The following is a 19482-nucleotide window of genomic DNA, read 5'->3' on the forward strand; positions in this document are numbered from 1 at the left end:
TCAGGTGGGATTTGGAAATCTATAATTGTACTCAGACCTTATCAGAAATGTTTCCAGCACTTTCTTCATGGACTCCATTTTATGAATGCATCCTTTGTTATTTGTTTGGAGTTTATAAAGCCATTTAGACATGAGGAAAACTGAGAAATTATATCTTAGATAAATAATTCAGAGACACTGAACAAACAGTTAAGAGCATCATCTCTCAATAACAGACAATAGTAATTAAGGCCCTGGTCAGAAGAGGAGAAAACATAATTTGCTGAGTACTGGAATTTTCAATTAGAAGTTTAGCCATTGTTCCTATTGAATTCAGAAAATATCTTATAAATTGGAAAAAGCTGAAATTAGAGGTGGAGGGTCCTGTCATCTAGACCTAGGGTGAAGTAAACAATTTGGGAAGAATACATTCTGAAAGTGTAAACACAAGTAGTATTTGATGCATAATTAATTCTTATTAAAAAACTCAAAGATTTAATATGCTCTAGTTGAGACAGTATTCTATTTTTTCTGTCTTTCATTCACCAATATTAAAGCCCACCAGCTGCACACATATATAAACACTCTTTCCATTCATAAGAATGGCAGGAACTACTGAGATGAAATTATTTGCACCACTCACATAGCCTGGTTCTAGTTTTCTGTAAATTAATATTCATGTTAGGTTAAAATTAAACTTACCTTTTATTGTTTTCTAAACTACATCTTTTGTCTCCAACCTGCCAGTATCTCTCTAATCTTGTGTCTCTTCACAGAACAGGGATGCATAGAAGTCAATGAAACCACCTTCCTCTCCCATCTCTGCAATTTTACTGGCTATATGCCTTTACATTGGGTCTGGAGGTGGGGCAACAGTCAACCTCTCCTTCTTACTATCCTAAATTGGAAAATTATAACAGTATTGGCATCTTACTTTCTTGTTTGCTGTGCAGACTAAAATTATTAAGAAATAAGAACTTAACATCTTCATTAGTGATGATGACCGTCACCAATGCCAAAATCGTTTTATTAGTAAAGTTCTTCAGAGACTCCTAAATACATATTAATTAATTTAGTGCCAATAATTGTCTTGCATCAATTTGATGACTAAGGCCCAGAAGGTTTAAGTCATCTGACAAATGTCTAAAACTAGCAAGGAACAATATTAAGGAACACACACAAAAATGTGGGTAACCTTGCTTTTAACCACTACATTTAACTTTGCCTGATATACCATAAATCTAAATAAGTGTCTATTATCAATGTCTAATAATAAATATCTATTCCTTTCACTCTTAGAGTAGCTTCTTATAGACATTGATGTTTACCTTATTTCAAATACTATATAAAAATATGTCTATTCCTCTTAAGAAACTTCCATGGGACTCCACACGTAATGTCTTGATAACTGTCACACAAGTTACTCACCTATAATGTTAAAAAGTATCACAAGGTAAGTCACCCACTACGTGGTAGACTCAGACTGAAAACCAGAATTTTTCTGGCCGCTAATCTGTCGTTTCTCCTATATCACAAGAATCTCACAGTCCTCATTATAAACTTGTACAAAATTCCCTTTCTTCCCCAAAGTAATCTGGCTGAAAGTCAGAAATGGATTAACTTAACTGAATACCTTCTTTACAAATCAGAAAACTTCAAACAAAATATCTGACAAATGTTCAAAATTGGGCATGTTTTTTATTCTGTGACTTTACAATAAGAACTAACATTTTTCTTTCTTCAAATGTTTATATCATAGGAATCCTTTCAAAGTGTTAGATAAATTTGGCTCTTCAATGTTAAATTATTCTAATTTTGGTTAAAATACGGATAACATAAATTTTCCATCCTAACCATTGTTAAGTGTCCAGTCAAATGGTGGTAACTAGTCACATAGTGGGACAAACATCTTCACACTCATCTCCAGAACTGTTTCTGTATTGCAAACCTGAAACTCTGTATTCATTAAATAAACACTTCAAGTTCCTTTATCCCACAAGCCCTTCCCATCACCATCTAGTCTCTGTCTACATGAATTTATTCAGGGCCCCATATAAATGGAATCATATAGCATATCGCATTTTGTGTCTGGATTATTTCAATGACCATGCTGTACTCAAGGCTAACTCATGTTTAAAGATAACAAATAACACCAAGAAGCAATATTAAATATCTATGCACTTAATGAGAATGTGTAAATAAGTTTCCAGGAATACCTTGGTCTTTACTTGCACCTTAGGTTTTCTTTGTAACAGTTTTTATGCTATGAGAGTTTCCTGTAACTGCTTGGAGAGAAATTTGGGGCATTTCATCCTAACTCAGTGTTAGGTATGGCACATCGGTGAGCTGTTGCAGCCATAATGGTGATAATAACACCATTAGATTTGACAAACATTAAATGGTGTCCTTATCCAGCTATGCTAGTCACTTGTTAAACATTTATGCACCCATCACTATAATAGAAAATCAAAGCATCTCTGAAGCTTGGAATCATTAAACTTAATTACACTGCTAGAATTACAACTTTGTCAACTTAATGCTTTACTAAAATTGTACCCTATATTTTATTATTTTATTTTCATATTTTTACATTAATTGGCAAATAAAATATATGTTTAATGGGTACAACTTATATAGAGATATACATATGAATTATATATATGCTTACACAAAGATTGTGAAATAATGACCACAGATCAGATAATTTATACATCCTTTAGCACAGCTGGTACTGTTTTCCTTTATCCCTATGATTTTGATTACAGAAAACAGTTTCCTCTTGGGAATATGTCATTGCATGAAATGATCAATCACACAGGAGTCACTGAGTTCCTCCTCCTGGGATTCTCTGAGGACCCCACGATGCAAACCCTGCATGGCTGCCTGTTCCTTGTGGCTTACCTGGCAGCCCTGTTAGGAAATGGCCTCATCATCATTCTCATCACTTGGGATCCTCAGCTTCACACACCCATGTACTTCTTCCTGAAGAACCTGTCACTCATAGATCTCTGCTACATCTCTGTCACTGTTCCTAAATTTGCTCTCAACTCCCTGATGAATAGGAACAAAATATCCTTCATTCGATGCATCTTCCAGATGCTGTTCTTTGAGAGTTTTTGTTCTGCTGAATTTGCCATCCTCACAGTGATGTCCTATGACTGTTACGTGGCCATCTGCCATCTGCTGCACTATGAGACCATCATGACCAAGGGGGCCTGTGGGCAGATGGTGGTAGCATCGTACATCACTGTGGGGGTCTATGGAGCCATGCACACTTCCTTGACTTTTTCCACAACTTTTAGTTCCAATAAAATCCATCATTTCTTCTGTGATATTTCTCAAATTATTTTGATTTCAGAAACCAAAATGAATATAAATGAAGTGTCAGTAACTGCATTTAGTGCAGATATTGCACTGGCTTGTTTCATCTCTATCTTATATTCCTATGTGCACATCTTCTCTGCTGTCTCAAGGATCTCCTCCCTGGAGGCCAGGTCCAAAGCCCTGTCCACCTGCCTCCCTCATCTGATTGTTGTGACTGTGTTTCTTACAACAAGTGCCGTGGCCTACCTGAAGCCAGCCTCTGAGGTGAGGTCAGACCTAGATATCACTCTGTCTGTGTTTTACACAGTGGTGTCTCCATCACTGAATCCCATCATTTACAGCTTTAGAAACTGGGACATAAAATTGACTGTATTGAAAGACCTTGGAATTATACAATTTAAGTCAGATTAATGTATTTGATTATTTTAGAGAGAGGTCCCTCCTTAATTACAAGATATATCATTTTAAGATTTTACCCCTTAAATAATGGGGAAGTGTCATAAAGTTAATGTAGCATTTTACCACTTAGGAATATTCTTCAGACACATGGAAATAACATATGGAGATATCAGTGGAACATAACTACTGTGATATATTTTGAGTAGTGGCTAGCAAAATTTATGTAGCAATATTATAAAGACTTTTCAAAGTAATCTAGAATTCCCACTTGACAAGCCAACATAAGAAGATATTAATAATATGACTGTTATTTAGTAAAATAGTTTTGAAAATATATTGCATCAGCAGTGTTTTTTAATTAAAAAACCCACTATAATTGGTCCTCCACAAGCCAGAATGATTCTGCAATTTTGAAAATAATATTGAGCTTCATATTTCGTAGATTTGGTGTGACATTACTGCTGTATCATTTCATAGCTAATGAAGCAGGTTTACCTGTTCCTAGAAACTAAGTGTGCACAGAGGGTTCGAGAAATGAATCCCTGACCCTTGAAATTCAGACTGTAAGATTCCATTGTATCTTTATCATATCCTAATGAAGTTCTTCTACCCCTCCTAGGCTCATATGCAATTAGATATGGCAGGGGTATGACCGTGGAGGGAAGGCTCATTTCCACCAGCAGTTTAGTTTCTTTTTTTTAATTGAAGTATCACTGATATACAATCTTATATTAGTTTCTAGTGTACAACACAGTGTTTCAACAGTTACCTGTATTATTAAATCCTGTTCTTCCTGACAACAGCCTGGTGCCCAAGCAGGACTCTACATGTGATGATGGGGCTGTAGGCCACTGTGTGCTGTGCTCACTCACTGGTCCACATGCTGCTGACATTGCACATCTTGTCTGCCTCACGTGCCAATTCTGCTGAGATTCCCTGTGTTCTTCATGGCCCCTTGTTTGTACAAAACCCTCCAATGCACCTAGTTGTGAACAAGTAATTGAGTTCTGCCCAATGTCTGAGGTGGAGTGACATGAAACCTAAGGGACATATTCTCATGGTCAGGAGCCCCTCCTCCTTTCCCCCCGTGGTGCTCACAGGAATGCAGCTGTGTTGTGGGGCCCTGGGGAGCATGCCCATGACCCTGGCATCCTGGATATTCAGTTAACCAGTGACACAGCCATTCCAGGAATTTTCAACAGGACGCCGATGCTGTAAACTAAATGTGCCATGAACACCCTTGTCACATAATTTTAATAAAGCAAACACTGGGGAAAAATATCAGGAAATGTGTCCTTATTGTATACACAGAAAATTTCATGAAAACATTTTTATATATCTAAAACATAGAAAAATCTGCCAGTTTCAACAACATGGGTATCCCCAGAAGTCATTCTGTAATGAGAAATGAGCCACGCACAGAAAGACAAATGTGTGATCTGACTTTAACATCAAATCTAAAATAGTCAAAACTCACAGAAGCAGCGAATAAAATAGTGGTTCCAAGTAACTGAGGAAAGGGGAAAATGGGCAGGTTATGGTCAAAGTGGACAAACCATTAGCCATACAAATGAATAATTCTGGAGATCCATTATAAGGCAAACTATATACAGCTAACAATATTGCACACTTAAATATTGCTAAGAGGGTAGATCTTACGTTAAATATTATTCCCACAAAAATACTACTACTTAGAGAGGCACGAGGGAATGTGCGGAAAATGACAATTCCCAGAATCCCCCAACTGGCTTTAGTCCATTTACATATCAATAGGTGTTTCCCATTGCAGCCTCCTGCAGCTTCCAGGGCAAGGGGTGAAGACATAGCGGCCAATGTCTCCTCCCTCTGTCTGTGGTACATAATCAGTCTGGTGTCTGCCAGTCACCGAGGACCCACTAGTGGATTTCCCCAAGCATAGCTAGTTAGTTTGAGCAAGCTGTGAGCAATAAAAAATGGTTTCTCCCACCCTTCCCTAACCCTTGACTTACTCTGTTTTCACCTTTCATGGGGGATTTGCCTCAGTCCAGTAACAGCCTTCCCCCAGAGCTGTATCTGGCATAGGTGGCAGGATACAGAGAAACAAAATCTGTCTTCATGGGTGCAATGTTTGGGAGGGCTGCCCCTATAGATGGTAGGCACATACCCTTGGACCACTTGTGGGTGGTGGGAATTCACCTAGGGATTCCTCCTTAGGGATGTGGTCAAGGATAAGTTGCCTCCTACAGGAATGGGCCCCTCCCCAGAATTGGAGAAGGTTGGGTACACTGAAGGCAGTGGACTTGGCCCTCCACTAAATGGGGGACTCCTTCAGGGATCTGAGTGGTCTCAGGGTGGGAGAAAATGTGGAATGGTTGTTTCTTGCATCATTGGAAAGCGTTATCAAGTAGAGACATACTTCAGCATTGATTGGAAGAACAGTGGGATGAACTGTGGGGTGCTCTGTACAAGGATCAAAAGCTATTGAGAACTGAGATGGTGACTGAGAGACATACAGTGGGGCTGCAGGGAGCAGCAGACTGGACCTACTGGAATACCAGGCATCTTCAAGTATAGGGGCTTTCCTGTCTGATGAGGACTTTTGGCTACTAATGGCACAAAAGCAAGTTCTTTCTGCTTTCCACTGGTACATCACTGGCATCAAAAAGCATTGGAGTTCTCCACTTAACAGGCTAATGGAAAGGATGCTATGCTGCTGTAATATGTGGCACATTTGGCCTGTGTAGCCATCTGTGTCACACCACTCCATGGCATTTTGGTACAGGCTTGCACCTACCCTGCGATGGGATAGGTGGTTATCTTGGTCAGAGCTGTTCTGGTGAGGGGCTCCATAGCCAGCAAGGAATGGAGCACAGCAGGCAGTTGCTTCTCTGTCAAGTGTACCTGAACTCTGCTTCTATCCATAGTTGTGGCCAGAATCCAACAGGTGGGCAGGTCCATCCAAGCCACTGCCAAAGGTCCCATCCATAACCACTTTTGGTTACATGAACATCTAGCTCACAGGGCCTTGATGACTTCATTACACTCAGGGCCTGTACAGCCTTGACTGCCTGCTTAGCAGCAGCAAAAGCAGCTACACATGTCTCATCCCAGTCACACCTGATGCCCTTTCATACCATCCAGTATAAGGGCTACAGAATTTGTACCAAATGTGGGATAAACACTCTCCAGTAGCCCAAAAGACCCAAAATCTTTTGCAATATTGCCACAGTGGTAGGGGTGGGGAAAGCCTGAATCTTGTCTATTATGGTTTCTATGATGACTTTAGTTTTACCCAAACAGACAACCCCCAAGAATTTTACTGAGAAACCAGGTCCCTGAACCATGGTGCTGTTCACAGCCTATCCTTCCTCCTGTAGATATTGGAGCAGCCTAGGAACTGCCCCTTCTAAATCTGCAAGAGAATCAGACATGAGCATGACATCACCAATGCAGTGATACAGGCACACTGTCAGCCATTTCTTCCATGTGGACACGTCCTGGGCTACAAGTCTGTGACAAATGGTGGAACTATGGAGATATCCCTGTGGAAAGACAGTGAATGTCCATTGCCAGCCTTCCAACATGAAGGCAAACTGTTTCTGGCTTTCCTGTTTGTGTCAATAGAGGAGAAAGCATTAAAAAGGTCCATAACATGACAATATGTCTCTAGTTCATGACTAAGAATGTCCATAAAGGCTGCTACAGAGGGGACAGCAGCATGCAAAGGGGTTTTAACTTTATTCGATTCCCTGTAATCCATGACCATTCACAAGGACTTATCCACCTTTTTCACTGGCCATTCTGGGGGATTAAAAGGACTGAATGAGCAACATGATGCCTACCTCCTCCAACTCCTGTAGAGTTTCTCCAATTTCTTTGTGTCCTCCAGGCAATTTATACTGCTTAGCATTTGTCACTTACTTAGGTACAAGCAGAGCTATAGGTGGATGCTTAGCATGTCCCCTCAGAAATGCCTTTACTTAGGGTATCTGCAGTCTGAAATCACCTGCAGTGGTCTGTAACCACAGACCCTGCAGGATATCTACCCCCAAAACATATTCAGGGATGGGAGGAATGCACACAGCATAGTCCTTCGGGGGTAAACACCCTATCCCTAGTGGGATTTGGGATTTATTTACTCTAATTGCCTTATACCCACAGCCATCTATTGTGGCAGGGGTCCCAAGTAAATACTCAGCATTGCCGTAAATCAGAGAACATTGAGCTACTGTGTTCACTAGCACCAGGACTCATGGTACATTCATGGGCGACCAATGATTGCTAATTTTACATATAGTCTCTAGTCCCAAGCATGTCCCCCAAGACACAGACTTTGACTTCCTTCCCAATTCAAACCATGACACCCAGTTGTCCTCCATGGGGGTGAGGGCCCAGGCAGACCCTGAGTACTGTCCCACAGGAAGTCTTGCAGGGACCCAGGTGGAACATGGGGCTTTGCCTCTGGCTTCTGTGTCCTGGACATCAGCGACTGGTACTGCTGCTCTGGCTTTACTTGGCACTGCAGTTCTAACAAGATACTTTGGGCTTCCCATCAAGGATTTTTTTCACTACCCCAGCCTTTATCCATCAACCCCCATCTGGGTACTCAAGACCTTCATGGGGCTATTTGCACCTCTCTTTTCAGTCATAGCCTGGGTGGGCCTTTAATATGGGGAAGATTGGTACCTCATGTGCTGAGTCAGCAAAAGTTCCTTCCTCAGCCCCAACCCCTCATAATCCCCCAACATCTCCTCTAACATCTCCTGGGCTGAAGGCACCACTCTTTCCTCCCCCTTCCCATGGCCTCTGGCAACACAGATTCTCTAGCTGCCTCCTCCCTCGCTGCCTACACATCTTCCAGGAGCACAATCTCACTTCTCAATATTCTCAATACTTGCCCCTCTTTTCTAAAGGCATCAGATAGGTTGCTGTCCAGCTCCTCTAAGTGACACTGAAGTGTGACTCTCTCCTCAATAACCCTTTACACTGTCTCAAACACAAACATCCCACAATCCTGACTGCCACATGGGTACACTGTGTCACTAAGCAGTCTTCTCTATCATGGAGGGCTAATTCCACAGCTTCTCATATCTCCACCCTTCCCCAACTCTGGGGACAGGCCAACCTGTCTTTAAAAAAATAAATCATTCCACCCAGTAATTCCACTTCTAAGAATTTACCCTAGGAAACAAAACCCCTGATTTGAAAAGATACACATGCCCCTGTTTATCACTGCATTATTTATAATAGCCAAGATATGGAAGCCACCAAGCTGTCCATCTGTAGATGAATGGATAGAAAAGATGTGGAATATATACAAAATGCAATATTATTTTAGCCATAAAAAGTTGAGAAATCCTGCAACAACATGGATAAACATAGAGAGTGTTATGCTCAGTGAAATAAGGTGGGTAGAGAAAGACAAATACTATGTGATTTCATTTTTTCGTAGAATAAAAAAACCAAGCAAAACAGAAAGAACAGAACAGTATCAGCCTCTTAGACACTGAGAGAAGACTAGTGGTTACCAAGAGGGAGGATTTGGGAAGTGTGTGTGTGGACGGTGAGTGGTATAAAAGGGCACAGAAATTCTCAATCATAATATAATGTGATCTTGGGTACAATAGTACAAAATGAGGAATATAGTCAAAGATTCAGTAGAATCTTTTTTTAAATTTACTTTGGTATAATTAACCTACAATTACATGAAGGACATTATGTTTACTAGGCTCCCCGCTTCACCAAGTATCCCCACATCCCCTTTCACTGTCACTGTCCATCAACATAGTAAGATGCTGTAAAATCACTACTTGTCACCAAGATCACAGTCACTGTCCTTTAACATAGTAAGATGCTGTAGAATCACTACTTGTCTTCTCTGTGTTGCACAGCCCTCCCCATGCCACCGCAACACTATACATGCTAATCGTAATGCCCCCTTTCTTTTCATCCCACCCTTATCCCTCCCTTAGCACCTGTCCTCCCCAGTCTCTTTCCCTTTGGTAATTATTAGTCCATTCTTGGGTTCTGTGCTTCTGCTGCTGTTTTGTTCCTTCAGTTTTCTTTTGTTCTTATTCTCCACATATGAGTGAAATCATTTGGTACTTGTCGTTCTCCACCTGGCTTATTCCACTGAGCATAATACCCTCTAGCTCCATCCATGTTGTTGCGAATGGTAGGATTTGTTTTTTCTTAGGGCTATGTAATATTCCATTGTGTATATGTACCACATGTTCTTTATCCATTCATCTACTTATGGACACTGAGGTTGCTTCCATTTCTTGGCTATTGTAAATAGTGCTGCGATAAACATGGGGTACAACTGTCTTTTTCAAAGTGGAGTGCTGCATTCTTAGGGTAAATTCCTAGAAGTGGAATTGCTGGGTCAAATAGTATTTCTATTTTGAGCATTTTGAGGAAACTCCATACTGCTTTCCATAATGGTTGAACTAATTTACATTCCCACCAGCAGTATAGGAGGGTTCCCCTTTCCCCACAACCTCGCCAACATTTGTTGTTGTTTGTCTTTTGGATGGTAGCCATCCTTACTGGTGTGAGATGATATCTCATTGTGGTATTAATTTGCATTTCTCTGATGACAAGCGATGTGAAGCATCTTTTCTTGTGTCTGTTGACCATCTGAATTTCTTCTTTAGAGAACTGTCTATACAGCTCTTCTGTCCATTTTTTAATTGGATTATTTGCTTTTAGTTTCTTGAGGTGTGTGAGCTCTTTATATATTTTGGATGTCATCACTTTATCGAATCTGTCATTTTCGAATATATTCTCCCATACTGTAGGATACCGTTTTGTTCTATTGATGGTGTCCTTTGCTATACAGAAGCTTTTCAGCTTGATATAGTCCTATTTTTTCATTTTTGCATTTGTTTCCCTTGCCCAGGGAGATATGTTAAAGAAGAGGTCACTCATGTTTATGTCTAAGAGATTTTTGCCTATGTTTTTTCTAAGAGTTTTATGGTTTCATGACTTACATTCAATTCTTTGATCCATTTCGAATTTACTTTTGTATATGGGGTTAGACAGTGATCCAGTTTCATTCTCTTACATGTAACTGTCCAGTTTCTGGCCTTTATTATGTTGAGGTACTTGCCCTCTATAACCATTTTGTTGAGAGTTTTTATCATGAATGGATGTTAAATTTTATCGAATGCTTTTTCAGCATCTATGGAGATGATCATGTGGATTTTCTTTCTTTTTGTTGATGTGGTGGATGATGTTGATGGATTTTCGAATGTACCATCCTTGCATCCCTGGGATGAATCCCAATTGGTCATGGTGTATGGTCCTTTTGATGTAATTTTGAATTTGGTTTGCTAATATTTTGTTGAGTATTTTTGCATCTACGTTCATCAGGGATACTGGTCTGTAGTTTTCTTTTTTGGTGGGGTCTTTGCCTGGTTTTGGTATTAGGGTGATGTTAGCTTCATAGAATGAGTTTGGGAGTATTCCCTGATCTTCTATTTTTTTTTTAAACTTTAAGGAGAATGGATATTAAGTCTTCCCTGTATGTCTGATAAAATTCCGAGGTAAATCCAACTGGCCTGGGGGTTTTGTTCTTTGGTAGGTTTTTGGTTACCGCTACAATTTCGTTGTTGGTAATTGGTCTGCGTTTCTTTCTCGGTCAGTCTTGAAAGGTTGTATTTTTCTAGGAAGTTGTCCATTTCTCTTAGGTTTCCCAGTTTGTAAGCATATAGGTTTTCATAGTACTCTCTAATAATTCTTTGTATTTCTGTGGGATCCGTCGTGATTTTTCCTTTCTAGTTTCTGATACTGTTGATTTGTGTTGACTCTCTTTTCCTCTTAATAAGTCTGGCTAGAGGCTTATCTATTTTGTTTATTTTCTCGAAGAACCATCTCTTGGTTTCATTGTTTTTTTGCTATTGTTTTATTTTTCTCAATTTTATTTATTTCTTCTCTGATCTTTATTATGTCCCTCCTTCTGCTGTCCTTAGGCCTCATTTGTTCTTCTTTTTCCAATTTTGATAATTGTGACATTAGACCATTCATTTGGAATTGTTCTTCCTTCTTTAAATATGCCTGGATTACTATACACTTTCCTCTAAAGACTGCTTTTGCTGTATGCTACAGTAGTTGGGGCTTTGTGTTGTTGATGTCCTTTGTTTCCATATATTGCTGGATCTCCATTTTGATTTGATCATTGATCCATTGATTATTTAGGAGCGTTTTGTTAAGCCTCCATATGTTTGTGAGACTTTTTGCTTTCTTTGTATAGTTTATTTCTAGTTTTATGCCTTTGTGGTCTGAAAAGTTGTTGGTAGGATTTCATTCTTTTGGAATTTACTGAGTCTCTTTTTGTGGCCTAGTTTGTGGTGTATTCTGGAGAATGTTCCATGTGCTCTTGAAAAGAATGTGTATCCTGTTGCTTTTGGATGTAGAGTTCCGTAGATGTGTATTAGGTCCATCTGTTCTAGTGTGTTGTTCAGTGCCTCTGTGTCCTTACTTATTTTCTGTCTGGTGGATCTCTCCTTTGAAGTGAGTCTGTGTTGAAGTCTCCCAGAATGAATGCATTGCATTCTATTTCCTCCTTTACTTCTGTTAGTATTTCTTTCAGATATGTTGGTGCTCCTGTATTGGGTGAATATATATTTATATGGTTATATCCTCTTGTTGGACTGAGCCCTTTATCATTACGTAATGTCCTTCTTTATCTTTTGTTACTTTCTTTATTTTGAAGTCTGTTTTGTCTGATACTAGTATTACAACACCTGCTTTTTTTCTCTCTGTTGTTTGCATGAAGGATCTTTTTCCATCCCTTGACTTTAAGTCTGTGCATGTCTTTGGGTATGAGGTGAGTCTCTTGTAAGCAGCATATGGATGGATCTTGCTTTTTTATCCACTCTATTACTCTGTGTCTTCTGTTTGGTGCATTCAGTCCATTTACATTTAGGGTGATTATTGAAAGGTATGTACTTTTTGCCATTGCAGGCTTTAAGTTTGTGGTCACCAAAGGTTCAGGGTTAGCCTCTTTACTATCTTACAGTCTAACTTAACTCACACATTGATCCAATATTTCTCTCCCTTCTTATTCCTCCTCCTCCCTTCTTCATATGTTGGGTGTTTTGTTCTCTGCTCTTTTTAGCAGTGCTCCCATCTAGAGCAGTCTCTGTAAGATGCCCTGTAGAGGTGGTTTGTGGGAGGCAAATTCCCTCAACTTTTGCTTGTCTGGGAATTGTTTAATCCCTCCTTCATATTTAAATGATAATCGTGCTGGATACAGTAGTCTTGGTTCAAGGCCCTTCTGTTTCATTGCATTAAGTATATCATGCCATTCTCTTCTGGCCTGTAGGGTTTCTGTTGAGAAGTCTGATGATAGCCTGATGGGTTTTCATTTGTAGGTGACCTTTTTTTTCTCTCTGGCTGCCTTTTATACTTTGTCCCTGTCTTTGGTCTTTACCATTTTAATTATTATGTGTCTTGGTGGTGCCCTCCTTAGATCCCTTGTCATGGGAGTTCTGTGTACCTCTGTGGTCTGAGTGGCCATTTCCTCCCCTCGTTTGGGGAAGTTTTCAGCAATTAGTTCTTCAAAGACACTTTTTATCCCTTTTTCTCTCTCTTCTTCTTGTGGTACCCCTGTAATGTGGATATTGTTCTGTTTCGATTGGTCACAGCATTCTCTTAAAATTATTTCATTCCTGGAGATCCTTTTATCTATGCATCAGCTTCTCTGCATTCCTTTTCTATTTTCTAGTCCATTAATGGTCTCTTGCATTTCTTCCACTCTGTTTTGAAGTCCTTCCAGAGCTTGTTTTTTTTCTGTATTCTCCTTCCATAGTTCTTGCATATTTCTCTGCAAGTCCATCAGCATGGTTATGATTTTTGTTTTGAATTCTTTTTCAGGACTACTGGTTACATCTATCTCCCCAAGTTCCTTCTCAGGGGAAGATGTAGCAGATGCCAAAGCTGTGTGGGTTAGTCTTGTCTGGATCAAATTTTTTTCCTTTTCATGTTGATAGGTGCAGTTGAGTGCTATTGATGCATCTATCAGATTTCCACTTGGCTACTGGCCTTTCTTTACTGGGACAACTCCGACCCCTAGTGGCTTGTGTTGGGCAATTGCGTGTAGACTGGGTCTTTGTGTCTTGTCTGGCCAGTATGGGGGATGCTCCCTTGCTGAGGGTGTGGCCAGCCTCAGGCTGCTTCTCTGCTTTGGCAGGGCCCCAGAGGGTTATGGATGGGGCACTCTTTGGCCATTTACCTCTATGAGGGGTCTCAGAGCTGTTGCCCAGTGGGTTAGTGCACCTGGATTTTCCTGGAATTTCCAGCTGCTGGACTGTGACCTGGGTTGTTTCCATCCATCTATGGCATCCCTGTCCCTTTAAGACTTTCAAAAAGCACTCGCTTTTCTTTGTCACAGGGGCATCAGCTTCGGGACCCACTCAGAGTTCTTGCTGCCCTGTTTCCCTAGTATCCAGGACCCCATGCATGCACTGTGTCTGCGCTCTGGTCCGGATGGCTGGGGCAGAGTGTTCAGCAGTCCTGGGCTCCTTCTCCCTCCCTGCTCTTACTCCTCTCTTCCCCGCAGGAGCTGGGGTGAGGGGCGCTCGGGTCCCGCCGGGCCAGGGCTTGTATCTTACCCCTTTCACCAGGCGCTGGGCTCTCGCAGGTGTGGATGTAGTCTGGCTGTAGTCCTGTGTCTTCTGGAATGTCTTTTAGGATTAGTTGTATTTGTTGTATTTTCATAAATATATATGTTTTTGGGAGGTGATTCCCACTGTCCTATTCATGCCGTCATCTTGGCTCTGCCCTTCAGTAGTATCTTTTATGTGAACAGATAGCAACCACAGTAGTGGGTTTGAGGTTTAATAATGTGGATACTGTTGGCATTTTGATAGAGATTGCTTTGAATCTGTACATTGGTTTAGGCAGGATGGCCATTTTGACATTGTTAATTGTTTCTATCCATGAGTATGGCATGGACTTCCATTTATTGTTGTCTTCTTTAATTTTTCTCATGAGTGAGTTATAATTTTTAGAGTAAAGGTCTTCTACCTCCTTGATTAGTTTTATTTCTAGATTTTATTCTTTTTAATGCAATTGTAAAAAAATTCTTTTCCTTATTACTCTTTCTGCTAGGTTGTACTTAATATATAGGAATATGACAGATTTCTGTGTATTAATTTTGTATTCTGCAACCTTGCTGAATTCAGCTATAGTTCTAAGTTTTTTGGTGAGATCTTTAGGGTTTTCTATATATAATATCATGTTATCTGCAAATAGTGACAGTCTATTTTCTTCACTATCAATCTGGATGCCTTTTATCTCTTTGTGTTGTCTGATTGCTATGGCTGGGACCTCCACAACTATGTTGAATAAAAGTGGTGAGAGTGGGTATCCATGTCTTGTTCCCCATCTAAGAGGAAAAGCTCTCCGCTTTTCATATTAAGTATGATGTTGACTGTGGGTCTGTCATATGTGGCCTTAATTTTGTTATGTGCCCTCTATACCCATTTTACTGAGTATTTTTATCATGAATGGATGTTGAATATTTTCAAATGATTTTTCAGCAACTATTGAGATGATAGTTTTGTAATATTTGTTAATGGGGTGTATTATAATGATTTATGAATATTGTACCATACTTGGAATAAATCCCACCTGGGAATGATGGATGACCTTTTTGATTTAGTTTTGAATGCTGTTTACTAATATTTTGAGAAGTTTTGTATCTGTGTTCTTCATTAGGCATTTGCCAAAGATAAAAAAAATCTCTGATTTGAAAAAGTATTTCCACCTCTTTATTTATTACCACATTTTTTGCAATAGCCAAGATAGGGTAGCAACCAAAGAATCCATCAATAGGTGAATGGATAAAGAAGAAATGGTACACATACTCAGAATAATATAATTCAGCCATAAGAAAGAAAGAAATCCTGCCATTTGTGACAACATGGATGGTACTAGATATTACTATACTAAGTGGAATAAGCTGGGTAGAGAAGGACAAATACCCAAACAGTGGTGGACTCACAGATACTGAAAAGTGACTGGTGGTTATCTTAGTGGCAGTGGGACAGGGATAAAGGGGCACAAAATATCAATAGTAACAAATTAGTCACAGGGATGAAAGTATAGCATAGAGAATATTGTCAATTTTTTTCTGTAATACTTTTCTATACTGACAGACATTAACTACACTGGTTGAGATGAGGATTTAATAATGTAGACTACTGTCAAATCACTTTTTTATATCAATAATACTTCAGGAAAAATATGTATCAAAAAATGTTTTGTGCCAGATTGTAATCAGGCCATGGTTTCCCAATCCTTCAGTTTTTTCCTAATGTGCCAGTAATTTATGACAGTACTTCAAGTGGCTAGTTATACAAACCCATGGATAGTAAAAGTATATATAACCCAAGTTAAAAATTGACATAGGACCTGAGTATACACTTTTCCAGGGAAGACATACAAATAGCCAACAGGTGCTTGAAAATATGCTCAACACCACTAGGCATTAGGAAAGAGACAACAAAACCACAATGAGATATCACATGAAGGTTTACAACTCAAGTTGCAAGTATACAACTCAATATTTGTTAACTAAGGCCACCATGCTGTACCTGCATTAACTCTGGTCATAATTTTGGACATACCATCCCAGTATTTATTTATTTTATAAATGGAAATTTGCATCACTTACCTAACTTCTACCAGTTCCATTTCTCTATACCCTCTGCCCGAGGTAATCACAAGTCTGATCTCAGTTTCTGTAATGATTACTTATTAGTTCCCACAAATAAGTGAAATCAAATGGTATTATTTTTCTGTATCTGACATTTCACTTACCATTTTGCCTTCAAGATCCATTCATGTTTTTTTATCTTCACAAGGTTTATTAAACATTAGAGGCTCAGTCTTCAACTCTCTGAGGATCTGTGGATCCGAGGTTAAGACACTCTAGTGGTGGACATGGCATTAGACTTGAGTTTGACTAAGTCATTTGTCACCCATGTAACCTTGGACAAATCAGCTCTTCTCTCTGAATTTCAGGTTCTTGCTGTGTTTGTTGAATGACAATTACATGGAGGACTCAGATAGGGATGATTATAATTTCTTAATTGTACCTTTTATCACAGTTCTACAGTATATGAATCTACATACAGTCCTATGCAGTTCTATACAGTTATTTCAGATCTGTCATCAATAGCTTGTACTCTCCCACTGAAGAATTTTCTCTTTTCCTCCAACCCACCAGCATGAGTGTGCCTCTGGGGGAGTCTAAACCCTCACACACAGGGCAGGGCCATAGCCTTCTGTGTTAGCTTGCTGTTTCAACCCTTACACATTCCTGTTCATGAATCACACTATTCTCGACCCACTGCTTCTTCCTACAATTCTCTTCCTTAAAACTCCACTAAGGCTCCCTACCCCAGCAGAGATCACACTGAAAGCCTAATGGTCTTTTTTTTTGGCTTACCTTGCTTAGTCGATCTCACCTCCTCAGCTCCAGACAGCTAAGTCTTACCACTAAAGGGAAGCTCTCAGAGGAGGGACAAGAGCGATGAGCGGAGACCCTGGCTGGGCCACTTACTACCTTTCTTTCATCCTGGGAAAATCACTTATTCTATCAGGGCCTTAATTTTCCCAACTCTTAAATGAAGTAGTTAGACTAGACAATTTCCAAAATCCCTTCCAGCCCTGATATTCCCTGGCTCCATTACACTGTGCCCCCTAAATGCCGTATTCATTGCAGTCTGAATCCGTGCTCCCTCTGGGTCCACCTGCTGCAGTGTTCTTTCTCTCAGAGTAAATGTCAGGATTTCTCATTTTTATGGCTGAAAACTTTACCATGATCCATTCATCTGCATAATGGCACTGAGGTTTTTTTTCATGTTTTGGTTACTGTAAATAATGCTGCTGTGAACAAGGGCTACAGATACCTTGTAGCATAATTGATTCCATTGGACATACTGCAAGAAATAGAAATACTAGTAGTTCTTATTTTATGTCTTTGAGGATCCTCCAAACTGTTTTTATAATGATGTACCAGTTTATAAGCCCATCCACAGTGCATAAACTTTCCCTTTTTCTTACATCCTCATCAGAATTTATCTCTTGTCTACAAGATGATAGCCATTCTAACAGGTTTGTATTGGAAAACTTGTGTTGATAATGTGCTAACTATCCTTATTGTGGTAATAATTTCACCATATACTTGTGAATTGCAATATCACTTTGTATAACTTAAACTTACACAAACTCAGAAGTCAAAAATATCTCAATCAAGCTGGGAAATATAAATTACATATATTAGTAGAAATAGGTGCTGTTTCTGACACACTTTGGTGTTTGAAAGACATTTTCTCAAAACTGAAGCAAATGTAATACAAAAACTGAGCTGCTCATGATAATATTTGAGTTTTAAGTCAAAACTATAATTTTAATTGTTATGTTCCCCGCATGAGCTTGACAATTTTATAGTACTTAAAGACTTTTCTAATGAAATTAGTAGTGATATTTAAGTGCTTTATTTTTACATATGATGAAATATGTCATATTTGTAATATTTACATGTCTCTGGGAGCCAATCTGTTCCAGGTGATCGACAATATGTTACAAAATCAGAATTGGTAAAATCCAAAGTGGGAAGTAGATTTAAATCAGCATATAAAAAGTTCAATATGTGGTTTTCAATTATAAAACCAACTAATCTTCAATAAATCACTTGTTGAGTTTGGCATACTATCAATGATGAATATTAACTATTATTTGATGATGTTAAATCAATGCTTCCAATTTCGAACTATACATCTGTATGAGGCCTTATTTTCTCTATATACATTAATCCACAATAATTGCAACAGAGTGAGTGAAGAGGCATATCTGAGAATAACCTATCTTCTATTAAGGCAGATATTAAACAGATTTGTAAAAATGCAAAATAATGCATCTTCTCTTACTCACTTGTGTTTTTGTAAAACCACTTGTCAACAAAATCAGATATTAAATTTGTATCAAAATGGTTTATCACCTTATTAAATTCAATATATGTAAGAAAATTGTATCATTTCAAATATGTTAAATAACAACCAACACATCCAAGCCATGTAACTTTAAGGTGTGGTGTCTTCAAACCTTTCAAAGAGTGAAAAATCCCAATAATAACAAAAAAGTTGAAAACTGCTGAATTATTTAAATCATATTCCAAATTATTATCTTTAGTATGTCACAGAACAAAGTTCAGTTTAGCATTTATTTTTCCTATCATTATTCTTTTCAGTATCTTTATGAGTGTTATGATTTCATTAAAATAAAATTTTGAAAATTTGGTAGATATCACATTGTAATTGTGGGTAAAACTGTGATATTTCCATAATCTCTCACTGGTCTTAGTCCATCTCACTATCAATAGGTGATTACAAAGGGGAGGGAGGGTACACATGGACCAGTGAGTTTTGGTGGGGTCCTTTACAGCCTGGTCATGAAAGACATAGGCAAGCAAAAGTAGGCAATTTCTTATAAGCAAAAAACCTATTTCTCCCACTTTATTTCTCCCTTTGACTGACTTTGGTTTCAAAGGTTTATTTAATTGAGCCTGTAAACATAAATCCGGCAGGGAGTTACACCTGCTGGTAGCGAGCAGGACCTCTAAACACAAAGTGTATCGTTATGGAAGCAACGCTATGCCAGGCTGCCCCTAGGGATGGATGGGAGATACTCAGGAACAGCCATGTGGATTGTGGGAAGGCCCCAGTTGCCACTTCAGTGGGGGGTGATGATTCAGCTGAGACCCCTTTCCATGGAACTTCAATTTGGGGA

Source organism: Manis javanica, chromosome 14, assembly GCF_040802235.1.
Source record: "Manis javanica isolate MJ-LG chromosome 14, MJ_LKY, whole genome shotgun sequence".
Classification (NCBI taxonomy): domain Eukaryota; kingdom Metazoa; phylum Chordata; class Mammalia; order Pholidota; family Manidae; genus Manis; species Manis javanica.